Below are 18,599 nucleotides of genomic sequence, written 5' to 3'. Positions count from 1 at the left end.
AGGATAAAAAGTCAGCGGTGCAGACCAGCAACGTCTGAGGGACTCACCCAGCAAGGGTAAGTCAGGGCCGGCCAGGAGCAACCAGGGGAGCCCTTTGGAACTGTAGAAAAGTCTTCTGGGGACTCACAATCCAGCCGGCAAGGGATCGCGAAGACGCCTCGGGAGGATTCACTCTACAGGGGCCCATGGTCACTTGGGACAGGGTAGGCCTCTGATCTTCGGAGGGATTCCTGCTGGAGGCTTGGACCACACGTGGTCCAATGCACAAGTTCGTAGAACATCGAGAAGGGGTTGCACTCGAAAATAGTGCACGGTACCCAGGGGTTGCGGTTCCTCGTCACTCGTGGGGTCCACTTGCCTGTGCGTCACTGGGGACTCATGATGGCCTTGGAGAAGTCAGGAAATCCTCTTCCTGGGATGCAGGGACTTCGGACTCCGGCGGGAAAGTTTGCGACCATTGATTGCAAGATTGGGTGCCTGCCAAGTCACTCCTTGATTCCAAGGGAGATTCTTCCGCCTTCCAGAGGTAATGGAACGTCGAAGGTCCAGGATTCTTCTTCAGAGCATCGTCCAGGGATATCTAGTTTGCAATGGCAAGGTTTCCCTAACTTATACTGAAAGGAAGGGAGGGACTAGCTCTATAACCCCACCTATGGGAGGGTCAGGGGAGGGGGTGGCTACACCCACTTCCCTTTGTCCAGTTTCACACCAGAGCAGGGGCAGGTAGGCCCTGAACCGGTTTGAACTGGTGTATGCACAGAGGAGCCTACTGCTCCCCCAGTGCAGGACTTCAAAGTACTCTAGGAGTGCACCCACCCAGCCCCAATACACTAAGCCCTGTCTGGGAGGTGGTTACACCTCCCTGTGACAGGATGCCTATTGTTGGGCCTCCTCCACTGCCAGTTTCGGTCATCAGCAGGAGGGCAGCCCAGTGTCTGTGACTGGTGGCATCCATTTTGTGATGCCAGGGCTCTTCAGGATTCTACCGTGTTTCCACAGTAGGTACATGTCTATCCCTCTAGAAGGGTGGGATCATACTTCCACACCAGTTACTGGTGTGGGGGTATGATTCCAAAGCGTTTGACACCAAACACAACATGTTTTGATGCAGCCATTCCAAAGTTAGCATTTACCGCGCGGTTATAATGCACTTAAGAGTATTTGGTTTGACCGCATTCACAAACAGCCCCAGAGAATGGACTCTGAGAGCTGCAGAGGGGCCCTGCTCAGGCAGAGTCACCCCCTCACATGGAAACCAAGCCCCCTGCCCTCAGGATTGATAGGGCCTGCCTTAGGGGTGACTGATAGGTTTAAATGTTTGTGCAGGGAGAGATATAGTGAACCTATATCTCAGTGAGGAGTGCTAACACTACCTCACCCAGGCTGCAGTAGCAGGACCGTGGTGTCAGATTTAGTCTGCTCCCCAGGGGTGGCATAATACATGCTTCAGCCCCTGGTAGGCCTGTGAAGTACCTATGCCTTGGCACCTAAGGTACCATATACTAGGGACTCATAAGGCACCACAGTATCCAATCACTAGTGCACCTAATATGCACCCCATGTTGTTTAAGGGAGTAAGCAGATAGTCTGGGGTCCTGAATAGCAGGATCCCAGCCAGACTAGTCAAAAACCATCCAACACCAGGAAAAAAGTGGGGGTAACCATGTAGTCAGATTCCACCTTCTTACATGGCAGTTTTGTTTTATGATTTTTTTTATTTTCACTGCATTATATATAACTCTTTGTCAGATTTTCACTGCCTGCCTCTTTGAGAAAATGAGTTGTTGGTTAACTAGGGTGTGAGCCTTGGTCAAGCAGCAACTACAGTCCTTGTCAGGGTGAGGCACAAGCCAACCCTCAGTTAACATGTGCGCCACCCTATAATACTTCAAACAGTAATCTAGTGAAAACACCACACAAAAAGGATCCCACTCCAAGTTAAACAAATAGAGTACAATTTAATAAATAAGAAAACCCAAAATGACAAAACTCCAAATAGAAGAACCGGAGTTATGAATTTTTAAAGATTTAAGTGGAAAATAGAGCCTAAAAGTGAAAAGCGCCAACTGCAGGTATAACTTTTTTATAGAACCAATACCTCTGACACCATCGATCACGTTTTTTACTTATCTCAGCAAGCCTATTTATTGACTGCGAGACATCTTTCGTTTATACAAATATTGGATTCTTTGAAACAGAAAGAACACTTCTTCATTGTGCCAAATACATGTCCTTTACATCAAACATTGACAACACTTTATACAAACATTGAAAAATACTTTACATTTTACACATTGACTTGATAACGAATCTACAAACATAGACAAGAAATACTTTCAACAAGTAAGGAAATTGTTACACTACAGTACTCAGATATCCCTTTTTATCAGACGCGGGGACTCAAACTTATTGTTGCCTCTACGTTAGTTACTTTTTTTGGTCCTATGCAGGGTCAAAGAACACTATTCAAAGTTCGTTATACAGAGCATTGACTGGATGGATTGTTTTTGCTCTCCTGGGGACGAAGATGTCTAATTGCTATCCCAAGTGTGTCTCGTTCTCTGCTAGCCGACGTGTTTCGACCTATGGTGTAGTGGACCTATGTTTTATTCAAAAGGTCTTCGTCAGGGCTCATATATGGTTCCGAATGGACATCTTTCTTGTACTAACAGTTGTGAATTACTGTCGTCTTCTTTGCCTATTAGATCAGTTCGTGGGGAAAGGGGACTGACATATAGTTCTGGTCCAATCCGTTTCCGAAACGGAATGATTTCCAGCAGCAGAAGACGCAGTTGAGGGAAACACCGAACAAGAGACGAGTCGGCATCCACCATTTTAAGAACAACAAGAGATTCCAACTGTCCAAAGTGAGATTGGACCAGAACATAGGTCCACTACACCATAGGTTGAAACGCGTCGGCTAGCAGAGAACGAGACACACTTGGGATAGCAATTAGACATCTTCGTCCCCAGGAGAGCAAAAACAATCCATCCAGTCAATGCTCTGTATAACGAACTTTGAATAGTGTTCTTTGACCCTGCATAGGACCGAAAAAAGTAACTAACGTAGAGGCAACAATAAGTTTGAGTCCCCGCATCTGATAAAAAGGGATATCTGAGTACTGTAGTGTAACAATTTCCTTACTTGTTGAAAGTATTTCTTGTCTATGTCTGTAGATTCGTTATCAAGTCAATGTGTAAAATGTAAAGTATTTTTCAATGTTTGTATAAAGTGTTGTCAATGTTTGATGTAAAGGACATGTATTTGGCACAATGAAGAAGTGTTCTTTCTGTTTCAAAGAATCCAATATTTGTATAAACGAAAGATGACTCGCAGTCAATAAATAGGCTTGCTGAGATAAGTAAAAAACGTGATCGATGGTGTCAGAGGTATTTGTTCTATAAAAAAGTTACTATATGATTCCGGCCTCTGAAAACCTCATAGAATCCTCCCCCCTTGTTATATATTTCTAACTGCAGGTATAAGTCACACTTTCAGGCTGACCACTATGGAGTGCAGTTTGGCTACAGTCACCGGGTTAGGCCCACTGAAGTTTACCTTCTCAAATCTGTGTCAAGAGTCATAATGATTCACAAAACCTCTTTTACGAGTTGGAAAAAGCCTTCTGGCGAAGCAAAGCGGTCTAGAATATGGTCCAATACCATATTGCAGGGCTTACCCTGTGATTGTATGAATCACAACATTTTAAAATATTGCTACATGTCAACTGCAAATACATAGCAATGACAAGGCTTTATGTGAATGACTAATGACTGCATTTACAAAAATGCATCCATGTTGTGTTAGGCACACTTTGACTGTGTTTTGCATTATGCCCATGGATATAGGTAAGTATTACGCTTCATATTTGTCCCTACCTAGTACCACTTTAATAAAATGGTAATAGGTAGGGAAAACTATAGGTTTTTACATATTTTAAAACAAATATTCGGAGTACTGTGGCACTTCCTCGGAAGTACTGCGGTACTTAAAATACATAAATAACTAAATAAATATGTAAAAAATTAAAAATACTCTGTACTACCCTATATTTTACAAATGTAGAGTAGTACAGTGTATTTTACATTTTTTACATGTTTAAAGCTTGGCAAAAAGTCTACAGAGTACCGTGGTTATACCTACAAATTACCTCACTTCTTACATTTTCTTAAAGGTGCAGTTCATGGTAAACTGCTAAACAACAATTAAACCTAATACTTACCTACAGATAAGGCTCTAACCCAGAATGCAATGAAAGTGTGCTGAAAACGACATGGCTGCCTTGTAAAGACAGCCATTAGCCAATGAGACTGTCTTCTCATTTGCATGTACCACAGTATACAGCATAGTTACAGTGGTATACCATGGCACAACATATTATATATACATTGGGGCATTGCTTATTTGAGACTGCACACATGTGCAGGTCTCAGAATGTTGAGCTTAGTGAGTTAACACACTGGATTTTGGGATATGTGACTGGCAATACCCAGGTTTGGTCCCCAATTCATGTTCCATTCTTCTTTCATATAATACATGTGAGCCAATTAGTGGGCACTATTACCTCCTGGTAATTACTCTGCCAAGAATTTGCACTATTCTAAATGAGAATAAAATAGTTGTTGTAAATACCCCACATTGAGCAGTTCTCAAATGGGATGACTGAGTTACGTCCATGCTTGAAACCACCAGGCCTAAAGAACTGCAAAAAGAAGTCGTTGCATTGAAATAACTTTTACAAGTATGGTGGCCTAACATGGAAAGGATACAAATATGTCTTCAAGGTCCAGAACACATATACTGTGTGGCTGATGGGCGGTGTCACGCAATGATGTCCCTTCAACAGTAACAGAGCCTCTTAACAGCGTGTGCTATAACATCAACCATACTTTCAATTCTGTTTTGAAGCCCCCAGCACACAAACTGTCACATCCACAGATATATCAATGTTCTTTTAAGTACAACAGGACCAATGTGTATTATACAATGTAAGTTTTGTTACAAAGTTCTCTATAATTCCTTTTAGAAAAGAGACCATATTCACTATCATGGCTGACAGCGGGCAGACAACATTGGGCAGACAACATTGTTACTAGGTTGGCTCTTTCCTACATGACCAACATATTCAAAACATAAATGTATATGTAATATAAATGTATATGTATATGTATGTATTAGATATGTGCATTTCTTTCTTTTTACAAATGTATATACTACTTATGGTTTAAAAAACATAGACATTCTTATAAAATGTATATATTACTTATGGATAAGAAATATATATTTTGTATGCTTAACATGTATGTAGGTCACTGCCTAGTCTACTTATATGTCATTGGATTATGTACTATGGTTATCTGTTTTATTTTATTTATCACAATGTGAACTTATGATCATAACAATTGTATATATAAGTGCTTCACTATTAAAATAGTGTGGGAAATATCAAATAAAGAAATATAAGTATATTTCAAAAAATACAAAGGCACATACAATTACCAAATAATATTAATAAAAATAAATGAATTCGCTTTATGTACAGCAACAAGTGAAAGCCTGAGTTTCTAAATATTTGTCCATGCATATAGATATGGGATTTTATTGAATACAGTTTTATATAATTTTACTATTTTCTATATATGTAATTACCTTTTAATGTAGTTATGTATCTATATATTTATTACTTCACTCCCAGTGTAGATAAAAAAACATAAATTCTCTCCAATTCACTACTCTATGTCTCAGTCTACACTTGTTCAATATATCCTTCACTTCATTCTCTAACTCATCCCAAACGTAATTTTACTACTGTGATCTTCCAAAGCGCTTTACAACAAAGGTGATGGGAAAATCAATACAAAAACGTAACAATAGTATACATATTGATTCGCTGCGAGTCGAGAGTCCCAGAACAGAATGCAGCTTTAATATCCAAAAAGTTACAAAATTAAGGGGTGTTATATACAGGGGTGAGGCAGGACTAAGTTGGTAGATGGGTGAGGTAGAGTTCTTAAACTTAGGGTGACTGGATGGTGTGGTGGGCAAGAGTCTGCATTCAAGCGGCAGCTATCTATCCGGTATGGAGCGATTGAGGAAGAGGTCTTTGAGCTGCCTTTTGAAGGAGGGGTTAGACTGGGATGAAGTTCCAGATTCTTGGAGCATTTCCAGAGAAGGATCGAGAAGAAGCTTTTTGTTTGTGCATTTTCAGGGTGATGAGGAGTAAGGTGTTTGAGCTCCTGAGGGTCCTTGTCTGGCCGGCTTTCTTGAGTTTGGCGGCCAGGTAGGCGGACTTCCCAGTGTGCAGGGCTTTGTGCGTGAGGCAGGCCGTTCTGAAGTTGGTACGCATTTCAGTTGGGAGCCATTTTAAATCTTTGAGTGCCGGTGAAATGTGTTAAAATGTCTTCACTCCGGTGACCATTCTGGCTGCTGCATTTAGAGTTGCTCTCAGAGGGGCTAAGTGGGATTTTGCCGTTCCTGTGAGGGTTGCATTCCCATAGTCCAGTCTGGAAAGCACCAGGGACTGAGTGGCTTGTTTGAGATTGCTGGGAGGGATGAATGGTTTTATTTTATTGAGCAGTTTAAGGTTGAGGAATGCATTCTTGGCGGAGTTCTTAATGTGTTTGGTCGTGTTCAATTTTGGATCCAGAGTGATTCTAAGTGATTTAACTGAGTCGGTCAGGGTGAGGTTGCAGTTGAGGGCATCAATTGCATTTATCCATTCTGTGACTTGGGGGTTGTGCGCCTTATTGGAAATGGTTATAAAGAAGGGTTTACCCAAAATCACTGGGACCTGGGTGTAGAACAGTATAGAACGTGGTGGTCCCCGTACTATTACATCAAAATTATTGGAAATTAGCAGGATTTCTGTCTTGTCCTGGTTCAGTTTCAAGTGGTTGAGTGTTAGCCAGTGCTGGACTTCCCTTAGAGTGTGGTTTAGTCTATGAATGTCTTCCATAGAGGAGGTTTCAAAATAGATCTGGGCGTCGTCCGCGTATAGGTGGAAAGGGATGTTTTTTTTTTTGAGGATGGAGTTGAGGGGTTCCATATAGATGTTAAAGAGTTGCGGAGAGAGAACTGATCCCTGCGGTACACCCCTGCTGACGGAGTGTGAGTCGGACAAGAAGTTATTGATTTGTATTCTTTGGATGCGATTCTATAGAAACTAGGTGAACCATTTTAGGACCACCTCGTCCGCTCCAACTCTTTCTTGCAGTGCCTTAACGAGTAGATTGTGGTCAACCGCGTTGAAGGCTGCCGATAGGTCCAAGAGTACGAGCAGACAGCATTGATCCCTATCGAGGGACTTGTGGATGTAGTCTATGACATTCAAGATCGCTGTCTCTATGCTGCAACGTTTTCTGAAGCCCGATTCCCTCCTCTATCCTTCCTTTATCCTATTTAATCCAATTAACAGACTCACATGTCCATTGCTCCTATTAACAACTTATATTTCCCTATAGTAATCCACCCTGGGTTCTGGAGTAGAGTGCTACTTGCATAAAAGTGTAAACCCTATATAATTACAATTACAATATTTCTAAGTATTTTAAAACTTATACCTTTAACACTACTTATACTATTTACACCTACTACCAAAAACACCTCATTATCTATGTTCCTACCACATTACATACACATCTGTTCACCCACTTTCACACTACACCGGTTTCAATTGCCACACTCCACTCTATGCCACTCCACTCCACTCTATGCCACTTCCCTCTATGCAATTACACTCTACGCCACTCCACTCTACATCACTACACTAGATGCCACTCCACTCTACGCAAATCCACTGTAGGAGAGTAGGATCTGCTTCACATGTTTACCCCCACTTTTTGCTGGTGTTTCACTGTTTTTCGACTTTAGTCTGGCTGGGACCCTGCCATTCAGGGCCCCAGCCTAGCTGCCTCTTTAAAATGATTCCATGCACTTTAGGTACATTACAGATTGGATCTGAGGTGCCCTTGTAAGCCCCTAGTATATGGTATACTATGTACCCAGGGCATAGGTACCCCAGAGGCCTACCAGGGGCTGAAGCATGTATTATGCCACCCCTGGAAAGCCACCCAAAATGACACCACAGATCTGCTACTGCAGCCTGGTAATGTGGTGCATGCACCACTTAATGTGCTATAGGTTACCTATATCACTATATATATACACACATATAAACCTATAAGTCACTCCTATGGCAGGCCTTATCAATCCTGGAGGCAGAGTGCTTGGTTTTATGTGAGAGTGTGCCCCTGCATGAGCAGAGCCCCTCTGCAGCGTTCGGAGACCCTTCTCTGATGCTGTTTGTAGTGCAGCCTGACCATATACTCTTAAGTGCATTATAACCGAATTGTAAATGCTAACTTTGGACTGGCTGCACGGAAACATGTCGTGTTTGGTGTCAAACACCTTGGAATCATACCCCCACACCAGTAACCGGTGTGGGAGTATGATCTCACCCTTGTAGAGGGAGAGACATGACAGCACTGGCAGACCCGGTAGAAACTTAATAGAGCCCTGGCATCACAAAATGGATGCTGCAGCCACAGACACGGGTCTGGCCTCTTGCTGCTGACCGAAACTCCGGCAGGGGTGACCTGGACAATAGGTTTCCTGTCACAGGGAGGTGTAACAGGCTTATGTGTATTGGGGCTGGGTGGGAGCACTCTCTGAGTGCTTTGAAGTTCTGCACTGGGGTCACATTTGGTGTCCCTGTGCATAATCCAGCTTGAACCGGCTCAGGGGCTTCCAGCCCTTGCTCTGGCGCGAAACTGGACAAAGGAAATGGGTGTAGCCACCCCTCTTTCCAAACCCTCCCATAGGTGGGTCCCCAGAGTATGTCCAACCCCCTACCTTAGTATAAGTATGGGACCCCTGTCCTTAGGACTTTAGATTACCCTGGACAAAACTCTGAAGCTGAATCCTGGACCTTCGACGCTCTGCTCAAGATCAAAGGACTGAAGAAATCTCCTTTGGGGTCAAGGAGTGACTCCCCTGCTTGGCATGCACCAACGAAGCAATTTGCCGGTCTGCATCATCGAAGCTCCCGCCGGACTCCGAAGTATTTTCAGCCCTGGTAGAGGATTTCCAGACATCTCGGAGGCCGACCCGAGTCCCCAGCAAAGCTGAGACCCGCAGCCTTCGTGAGCAGCGTGGAACCGGAACTCCTGGTCACCGTGCATTTCTGCAAGTGCATTGACTTCTCGACCTCTCTTGAAGTCGTGCTTGGTGACTTGTAGCCCCCACCTTGAGCACTGAATCCACTGAAGATTGTCAGCCTGGTCATTCCGCCATTTTGTGTTTTGTCTTGAGTTCCCTTCGCGATCCCGGGTCCGTTGACTGGTGGGTCCCTGAGGGGGTACCTTTATATTTCCTTGGGCTTTCCTGGTTGCTCCAGACGTGCCCCAACTCCCTACCAAGTGGTGAGTCCCACAGACCTGCACCGAAGCATCTTTCTCGTTTCTGCGTGGGTTGCTGTTGCCAAGCTTGTGTCCAATCCGGGCACCGATGCTGCAGCACTCGACATCCTTTGTGGGACAGCTCTAATCCAGCTCCTGGTCATCCTCGACGCCTCCTGGTCCTCGTGGATGAAGAGTCAAGCTTCACCTCCTTCACCTGAAATCACCCAACATCGGTGGGCATCTGCTCATCGCCTTCCTGGTCACTGGCAAGTGACCCAAACTCTGTCCCCTCTGCTTTCAGGTTCTTCTCATCTTCGATCCAGGCTTGGATCTCTTCGGAAACTTCGCATCTTCACGGCAGCAGCACTTCTTCGCCGGCTCCCATTGAAATCGACGATGCGACCCGACACCAAAAGACACATATGCACCCGGCTTCCCTGGGTGAAGTAACACAAGTACTCCAGTGCTCCCGTGGGTGCTAGCCCTAGAACTTCCTAAGTCCAAAAGGGTTTGGTTCTGACTCCTTTCTAAGTGTCCCTAATCTTTAAAAATCTAACCGCGACTTTCCCCATAGAAGCTAACGGGAGCTCGCGGCTGTGTTCACACACTGCACACGGACCCCGTGGGTCCCCTGTGTCACTACCTTGGGTGGTTCCTTGGGGTCCCAGTGATTCTACAGGCTCTATGCCTTGTGTCTAGTTAAGTCGGGTTCTTATACCACTATTTTCGTATATGGTTTGGCTCGCCCCTAAGGCCTGACGTGAATTTGTGCTATTTTACTGTGATTATAGAAGTGTGACTTATGTGTTTTGACCTCTAGTCTCATAAAGAGACTAGGAGGGTGTGTTTAGTAATAAATACATATATTTTATATATATACCTGGTGTGGATATCTTTCATTTAGTGACTCAAGAGATTATAGACTGGTAAAACAAGCTGCTTTACATTCCTTCAAGACTTAGCCTGAAGGCTGCTCTCCATAGCTACCACTAGGATAGCTTTCAATAAAGGTTGTCTTTAACCTATAACCAATAAGGGGTTGTTTGGACTGATATAAGGTGCCCACTATAGCTAGTGGACAGCATATATCAGGCCAACTTCTCACATCCACTATACACTACTCCACTCTAATCCACTGTACACCACTCTACTCTACCCTATTTCAATATACCACTCCACTCTACACCACTCCACTATATACTACTACACTCTACGTCACCCTAGTCTACACCACTACACTGTAAGCCCCTCCCATGTGCACTATTCCCCTCTACACTATTCCACCCTATGCAACTCTATTCTACGACTCTACTATGTACGCTATTCCACTCTACGCCACTCCAGTGTACACCATTCCACTGTACACTATTCCACTCCACGCCATTCCACACTACGCCACTCCACTCTGCACCACTCCACGCCGTGCCACTCCACTGTACGCCACTCCACGACATTCCCCTGTACAGTATTACACTGTACACCACTCCACTCTATGCCACTCCACTCTATAGTAATCCAATGTACGCCACTCCACTGTATGCTACCACACTCTACGCTATTCCACTGTACGACACTCCACTATTTCACTATGTGGCACTCCACTCTACATCACTCCACTCTACGCCACAACACTCAACATTATTCTATTCTACACACTCCACTGTATGCTATTCCCCTGCGTGCCACTCCACTCTATGGCATCCCAATCTATACCACTATACTATATGCTATTCTGCTGTACGCCACTCCACTCTACGCCACTCCATTCTACGAAATTTCAGTCTATGCCACTCCACTCTACAACTCTCTACTGTACTCTACTCCACTCTGTTATTACACTGTATGCAACTCTACTCTATAACATTACAATCTACGCTATTCGCCTCTATGCCAGTCCATTCTACACCACTCCACGCCACTCCACTCTAGGCTATTCCACTGTACACCACAACACTGTACCTCACTCCAATATACATTACGTGACTGTAGGCCACTCCACTCTACGCCACTCTAGTCTACGCTACTCTGTTCTACGTTATTCAACTCTATCTGCTCTACCCCACTCCAATGTACTCTTTCCAGTGTACACCACACCACCCCACTCTACGCTATTCCACTCAAGACCACTTCATCTGCACCACTCTAGTGTACGCCACTAGACTATTCCTCACTCCACTCTATGCCTACACTACTCTACTGTACACTATCCCATACTCAATGCAACTACATTTTACACCACACACTCTTCACCACTCCACAGTGCACCACCCCACTTTACACCACTCCACTGCACTACTCTACTGTACACTATCCCATACTGAATGCAACTACATTTTACACCACACACTCTTCACCACTCCACTGTGCACCACCCCACTTTACACCACTCCACTGCACCCCACTCCAGTATACGCCAATCCACTCTATGCTATTTCACTGTATGTCAATCCACTTTATACTTCTCCAGTGTATGCCACTCCACTAGATGCTATTCCAGTGTACATGACTCCAGTCTATGGCACTCCACTATACGCTATTCCACTGTACGCCACTCCACTCAATGCCATACCACTCTATGCTATTCCACTGTATGCCGCTCCACTGTATGCCACTACATTCAATATTATTCCAATCTACACCACTTCTATATATGCTGCTCCACTCTATGGCTCTTCACTCTATGTCACTATAATCTACGCTAGTCTGCTGTACGCCACACCACTCCATTCTGAGCCACTCCACATTACTCTATTCCACTCTATGATATTGCACTGTACGCATCTCTACTCTACGACACTACACTCTACGCTATTCCACTCTATACCACTCCATTCTACACCACTCCACTCTATTCTTTTCCACTGTACACAACTTCTCTGTACCTTATTCCACTCAATGCCACTCTACTCTATACCACTCTGCTCTATGCTTTTAAACTCTAAGCCACTCCACTCTACTCAACTCCACTCTACACCACTCCACACTACCCCACTCCAGTGTACGCTAGTCCACTGTATGCTGCTCCACTGTACGCCACTCCACTCTACTCCACTTCACTCTATGCTATTCAACTCTACACCACTTCACTCTATACCACTCCAGTGAACGCCACTACACTATATCTCACTCCACCCTAATCTCAATTCTACGCCACTCTACTGTACGTTATTCCACACACCACTCCACCCTACCCCACTCCACTGTAAGCCACAACACTCTACAACACTCCACTCTACACCACTCCACTCTACACCATTCCACTGTACACTGCTCCACTCTGCGCCACTCCACCGCTCCCCAACCCAGTCTATGCCACTCCACTTCATGCCACTCTACTCTCTGCCACTCCATTCCATGCAACTACACTGTACTCCACTCCACACCAATCCACTACATGCTATTCCACTGTATGCAACTACACTCTACGCCACCCTACTTTATGCTATTCCACTGTGCGCCACTCCAATCTACGCAGTGCCATTCTATGGTATTCCACTGAATGCCACTGCACCATATACCTCTCCACTGTACGCTACTCCACTCTTCGCTATTCCACTCTACTACACTACACTCTATGCCATTTCACTGTATGGCACTCCCCTCTACACCAATCCACTGTACACTATTTCACTGTATGGCACTCCACTGTACGCCACTATACTCGATGTCACTCGAGTTTACACCACTCTACTCCACTGAATTCCACTCTATGCTTTTGTATTGGACGCCACTCTACTCAATTCCATTACACTCTCAGGGACCGCTCCTCCGCTAAGGCAGAGGAGTGCCGCCCCACTGAGCAGGTCAAAATCGAAAAAAATTAAATGATAACTCATTGTTATTATCATTTTATTTTCCCGTTGTTGTTCATCTGAGTTGGGGCGGGGTGGGGCTGGGCTCTGACAGAGGAGCTGGAGGAAGAGTGGTTCACACTCTCTTAAGTTCACATGGCGGTTTGACCAGCCGTCTCGGGCTGGCCAATCCGTCATGCGCACTTTGCATGTTCTCCACCCAGGCTACAGTACAGCCTGGGTGGAGAACATGCCCAGGCTCCCACTGCCTGTCTGAGCGCCGAAATACGGCATTCAGACCAATCACAATGTTGCATTGCAGCGTTGTGATTGGCTATGGGGAGCCCGGGTGCTTCCTATTCCTGCCCTGGAAGAGGGCGAAGAGAACCAAGAGGAGGCTGCAGCACACAGGTAAGTGTTTAATTTGTTTTTCATTCCCTCCCCAAACTGCCCCCACCAGAGTTAGATAGCAGCTGCCCCTGTACACTCTATGCTATTACACTGTATACCACTCCACTATACGCTATTTCAGTGTACCCCACTCAACTCATTGCCACTCCACCGTACACTATTCTACCGTACGCCACTCCACTCTATGCTATTCCACTGTATGTCACTGTACTCTACTTCACTCCACTGTACACCACTACAGTCAACGCTATTCCACTCTACACCAGTTCACTCTATACTACTCAACTGTATGTCACCCCACTCTATCTTTCTCCGCCCTAAGCCAATAAACTCTATGCGATTCCACTCTGCGACACTCCATTCAATGTTACTCCACTCTACACTATGAAAGTTAACGCCACTAGACTCTACCCCACTGCACCTAACCCATTCCACTCTACAGAACCCATACACTCTACAGCCACTCACTCTTCGCCACTACTATTTACACCACTGCACTGTATGGTACTCCACTGTGTGCCACTCTACTCTATGCTATTCCACTGTACGCCACTCCACTGTTTGCCACTACATTGAACGCTATTCTTCTCTACACCACTCCAGTCTACGCTCCTCCACTGTATGCCACTTCACTATATGGCACTCCACTTTATGCCACAAAACGTAACGTCATTCCACTTTGTCATTTCACTCTACCCCACTCCACTCTACAACACACCACTCTACGCTGTTCCACTTCACACCACCGTACTCTCCACCACTCCAGTCTCGGCCACTCCGGGCAAGTCCACTCTATTGTGCAACGCTCCACTCTTACCCACTCTACGCTATTCCACTGTATGCAACTCTACTGTATGCCACTACACTCCATGCTATTCCACGCTATGCCACTCCACTATAAGCCACTCCCTGGTATGCTATTCCACTGTAAGCCACTCCACTATTTGCCACTCCCTCTACCGCACTCCACTCTACACATTACACTATTCTGCTCTACGACACTCAATTGTATGCCACTACACTCAACGCTACTCCACTGTATGCTATTTCACTGTACAGAACTCCAGTGTATGCCAATTCACTCAACGCTATTACATCCGATGCCGCTCCACTGTACTTCGCTCCATTGAACACCACACCACTGTACACCTTTTCATTGTACTCTACACTATTCCACTTCACAAAACTACACTTTACCTCACTCCACTCCATGCCACTCCACTCTTCACTACTCCACTCTATGCCACGCTATGCAATTTCACTCTAAACCACTCCACTCTACAACACTCCACTCTACAGTGTTCCACTGTACGTCAGGGCACTGTACCATACTCCACTCAACGTCACTCCAATGTACACCACTCCACCTTTTGATATTTGATTGTGCGCCACGCCACGCCACTGTACTACACTGCACTGTACTCCACTCCAGTAGACTACAGTCTACGACACTACAGTGTATAACACTGTCCTCCATTCTTCTGTACGACACTGTACTTAATGACACTCCACTCGACAACACAAATCTGTACGCTTTGAAACACATTTTTATTAAAATTTAAAAAGTTAACATTCAATGAAAAAATACAATGATGAAACCTTTGTTATAGTTAGGAACACTTTATTTATTCTTTCTATACAAACCAGACCTAAACTACACAAATATTACAAATTCTAGTCATAGTTATGCCTTGAATTGATAATGTAAGCATCACCTTTAAATTGCTATAATTCTATTCAAACTTTAAATTACTATAATTTTATTTATTTATTAGATACAAACCAAATTAAACTACCCAAAAATTATGCATTCTAAACTTATACTTACACTTTAATTTATAATGTATGCAACACCTTCAAATATGTCAACTCGCTCATCTCCATGCACAGTATATTGAACTCGATAGGCACACAACATTAACTATAACTCACCACTGCAGCGCACTCTCTCTCGGTTCGACATGACCACTATTGGGGGTTTTTACCTTGAGGGCCAAGTTTTTTCTGTTTCTGACAGAGATAGGTTCAATGAGGTATCATTCATGGACAAATTTGTACTTACTCGCCTTCGCGCAACTCTGAGAGCTAAGATCCCTGGCTTTCCCGTCGAACCTGATCCATTCACCCCACTTTCCACAGTCCTGGATAGTACCAATGGGGACCATCTGGTTTCCAAATTATACTGGGTATGTGTTGATATAATTCCAAAACGCGATGCTAAAATAAGGGCCGCTTGGGAGGCAGATTTAGGCCACCCTATTACTGATGACCAATGGGCTGCATGCTGCCTACAAACCAAAGAGGTCTCCTTGAATAGCCGCCATAAACTAATCCATTTCAAATTTCTGCACAGAATATATATTACCCCTGAGATGATACATAAAATAGACCCAGACAGACCCCACTGTTGTTTAAAATGTAAATCCCCATGCGCAGATTTTGTACACCTCACCTGGACCTGTTGCAAAATAAACAAGTATTGGGCCGAAATCTATCGTACCCTCGGGGAAATGATAGGCTTAGACCTCGAACCTACTCCAGAGGTTGCATTGCTGGGGTACGTGACGAATATCCCAAATCCAGTCCGGAAATTCACTGCTTTGGGGTTATTGCTGGCCAAAAGAGAGATAGCACTCAAATGGGGGCGAAAGGCTGCCCTGACGTGCAAGGAATGGCTGAGCAGTCTTGCATATTGCAACATCAACTATGATTTTTATGCCTCGACTCTGCTCAGTACATCCCGCCCGCGGGACATTTGGGCCCCTTTTAAACAAATACACGGCAACTGCACAACCTCAGCCTACCACACAGCTGGAACGCGGACTTGTGCCTGTGGGCATTGGCTGATCAAATAGAAATTGTGCATCAGACACAGAAATGTGATATTTAAATTGAATGTATGTTTTTCTTTTCATAATGCAGTTTGCAATGCACTGTAGTAACGAGACAATTGGTGTTACGAGAGGCGAGGGTGGAGACCATGTACTTGCAGCGCTGATGGTCCAGGCTGAATAAATACACACGCGGATAAATGCTGTGAAACGCGCGAATCGCTGTATCATGCACTGTATTGCTACAAATACCATTATATTGGAGCTGGAAAATTTATTGTGCTAACTCTGAAACAGGTCAATAAAGTTTTTTTTTTAAACTATAACTCACCACTATGCAATTTATTTTGCAATGTCATTAGTGTTTTTGTAAATGCAATTTTTTTGATGGTATTAGTAATACAATATGAAAAGTTATAAGCAGTGCATGGAGACGGTGCAAGTTCCAGGTGATATAGTGTGAGTACCGAGTCCAGCACACTATGGGGCATATTTACAACGAGGCGATAAAAAGTTATCCCCGCTTTAGCGCCCGTTTTCAGCCGAAAAGCGGCGATAATTTTATCGCTATATTAGCAAGGTCACGCTAACGCGTGAAACCTTGCTTTAGCGTGGGGATTTCTAACGCCCAGCTTTGCATCTCTAATGAGATGCAAAGTGGGCGTTCCTGACCTGACATGATAGGAGAAATGTCGCTAAGCGACATTTCTCCTATCATCAAGCCCCACGCTATGAAGCATAGCGTCAGGAAAAGTAGCAATAACCCCTGTTATCGCTACTTTCCTAACACCTGCTTCAGGACTGACTTAGTCATGATATCCTATGGAAGGTGGATATCATGGCTAAGTTTGTGAGTCCCTATCAACTAGCTAACGTGAGATTATCGCTGGGTTTCCAGTGATAATCTCACGTTAGCCAGTTAGCGCTAGGATTTTTATAGCCGATGAGATAAGCGTAACTAATAGCACGCTATCTCAGCGATAGAAATCGGCGCTAGCCGGCGATAATTATCCGAGCGCTAAGTGCGCTCAGCGATAATTATCGCCGGTTGTTGTTCATATGCCCCCAAGTGTGGAGGCGCACGAGTTAAAAAAACTTTAAATAGCTTGTGCCCTAAGGTAACTATAACTCGTGCCCTCACAATGCATTGCTATTTACTGAACATATTACATCACTCATGACATCTATTACATCATTGATAATATCACTGCAACATGTGCAATGAACTTAATAATGAGAAAACTGTGCATGGCAGGGGCGCAAGTTATAAAGGCAGCAGTTATAATTATTTGAGCTAACTATAACTATATCTGGCGAAATTCAATGTTTTTTTTTAGTTCAAAACATTATTTTGTCACTGAAATTTTCACCCAACAATAATGTAACTTTAACCTTTGTTTTTTTCAGTTTATATATATATATATACTTTTTAAAGTCAAATTACTTTTATTTAACAGTGTTTCATATGAGTTGTTAATTTAAGGTCCTGCCTCCCTTATTGTTTATGGGAGTGTGTTGCTGTAGCTGTGATTAGCAATGGGTGGTGCTTAATGTATGCCAAGGCTGGGCTGGGATACATTTACTTCTGTTTTGTCACTTCTAGGGCTGTAGTAAGGAGATTTGCAACCATAGGTTTCTGAATTGTGTTTTGTCATAAGTACTATTAATGTAGTACTACTTTGCGTACTACACAATGCGGTTTGTGGCTCTGGCCCTGTGCTCATTTGTTAAAAGGTTTGATGGATCCAGGTAATCTCAAAGGTGTGGGGCCAATCTACTCTTGTTACTTATGCACCATGGTGATGCCAAACTGTTAGAAAGTGGAATACTTTGCTCTATCACAGTATCAGTGTATCCTACTCACCGTTAATAGGGGTGTTGAATAAACTTTGTGAATGCAATGTGATGCTGTTCTGTTACTCGAATAGCGCTGTGCTGATTGGATGGCTAGGCACTGTCTTTACATTATACTGAAAGTGCGCATGAAGACTTTGATTTGAAGTGGGGTCTGGGAATTGGGGGGACACTAAAGGTGCTGAGATGATGCAGGACATGGGATCTAGGAGACTCTAGTCAAATGCTGCTGAAATACATAAGTTCACCCATTAGAGTATCTCCTTGTGAGATATAATGGAGAACCTTATCTAAATTACTATGGAAAGGTCCC

General features: G+C 44.2%; 1 protein-coding gene across 3 annotated transcripts in view; it reads right to left on the bottom strand.

Moving 5' to 3' along the window:
• Positions 1-18,599, bottom strand: part of LOC146812879 (uncharacterized) — a 98,695-nt gene that overhangs the window by 25,218 nt on the left and 54,878 nt on the right. The gene's annotated exons all lie outside the window — the stretch shown is intronic.

Source organism: Triturus cristatus, chromosome 7 (genome assembly GCF_964204655.1).
Source record: "Triturus cristatus chromosome 7, aTriCri1.1, whole genome shotgun sequence".
Taxonomy (NCBI): Eukaryota; Metazoa; Chordata; class Amphibia; order Caudata; family Salamandridae; genus Triturus; species Triturus cristatus.
This window is presented reverse-complemented; position numbering and strand designations above follow the sequence as displayed.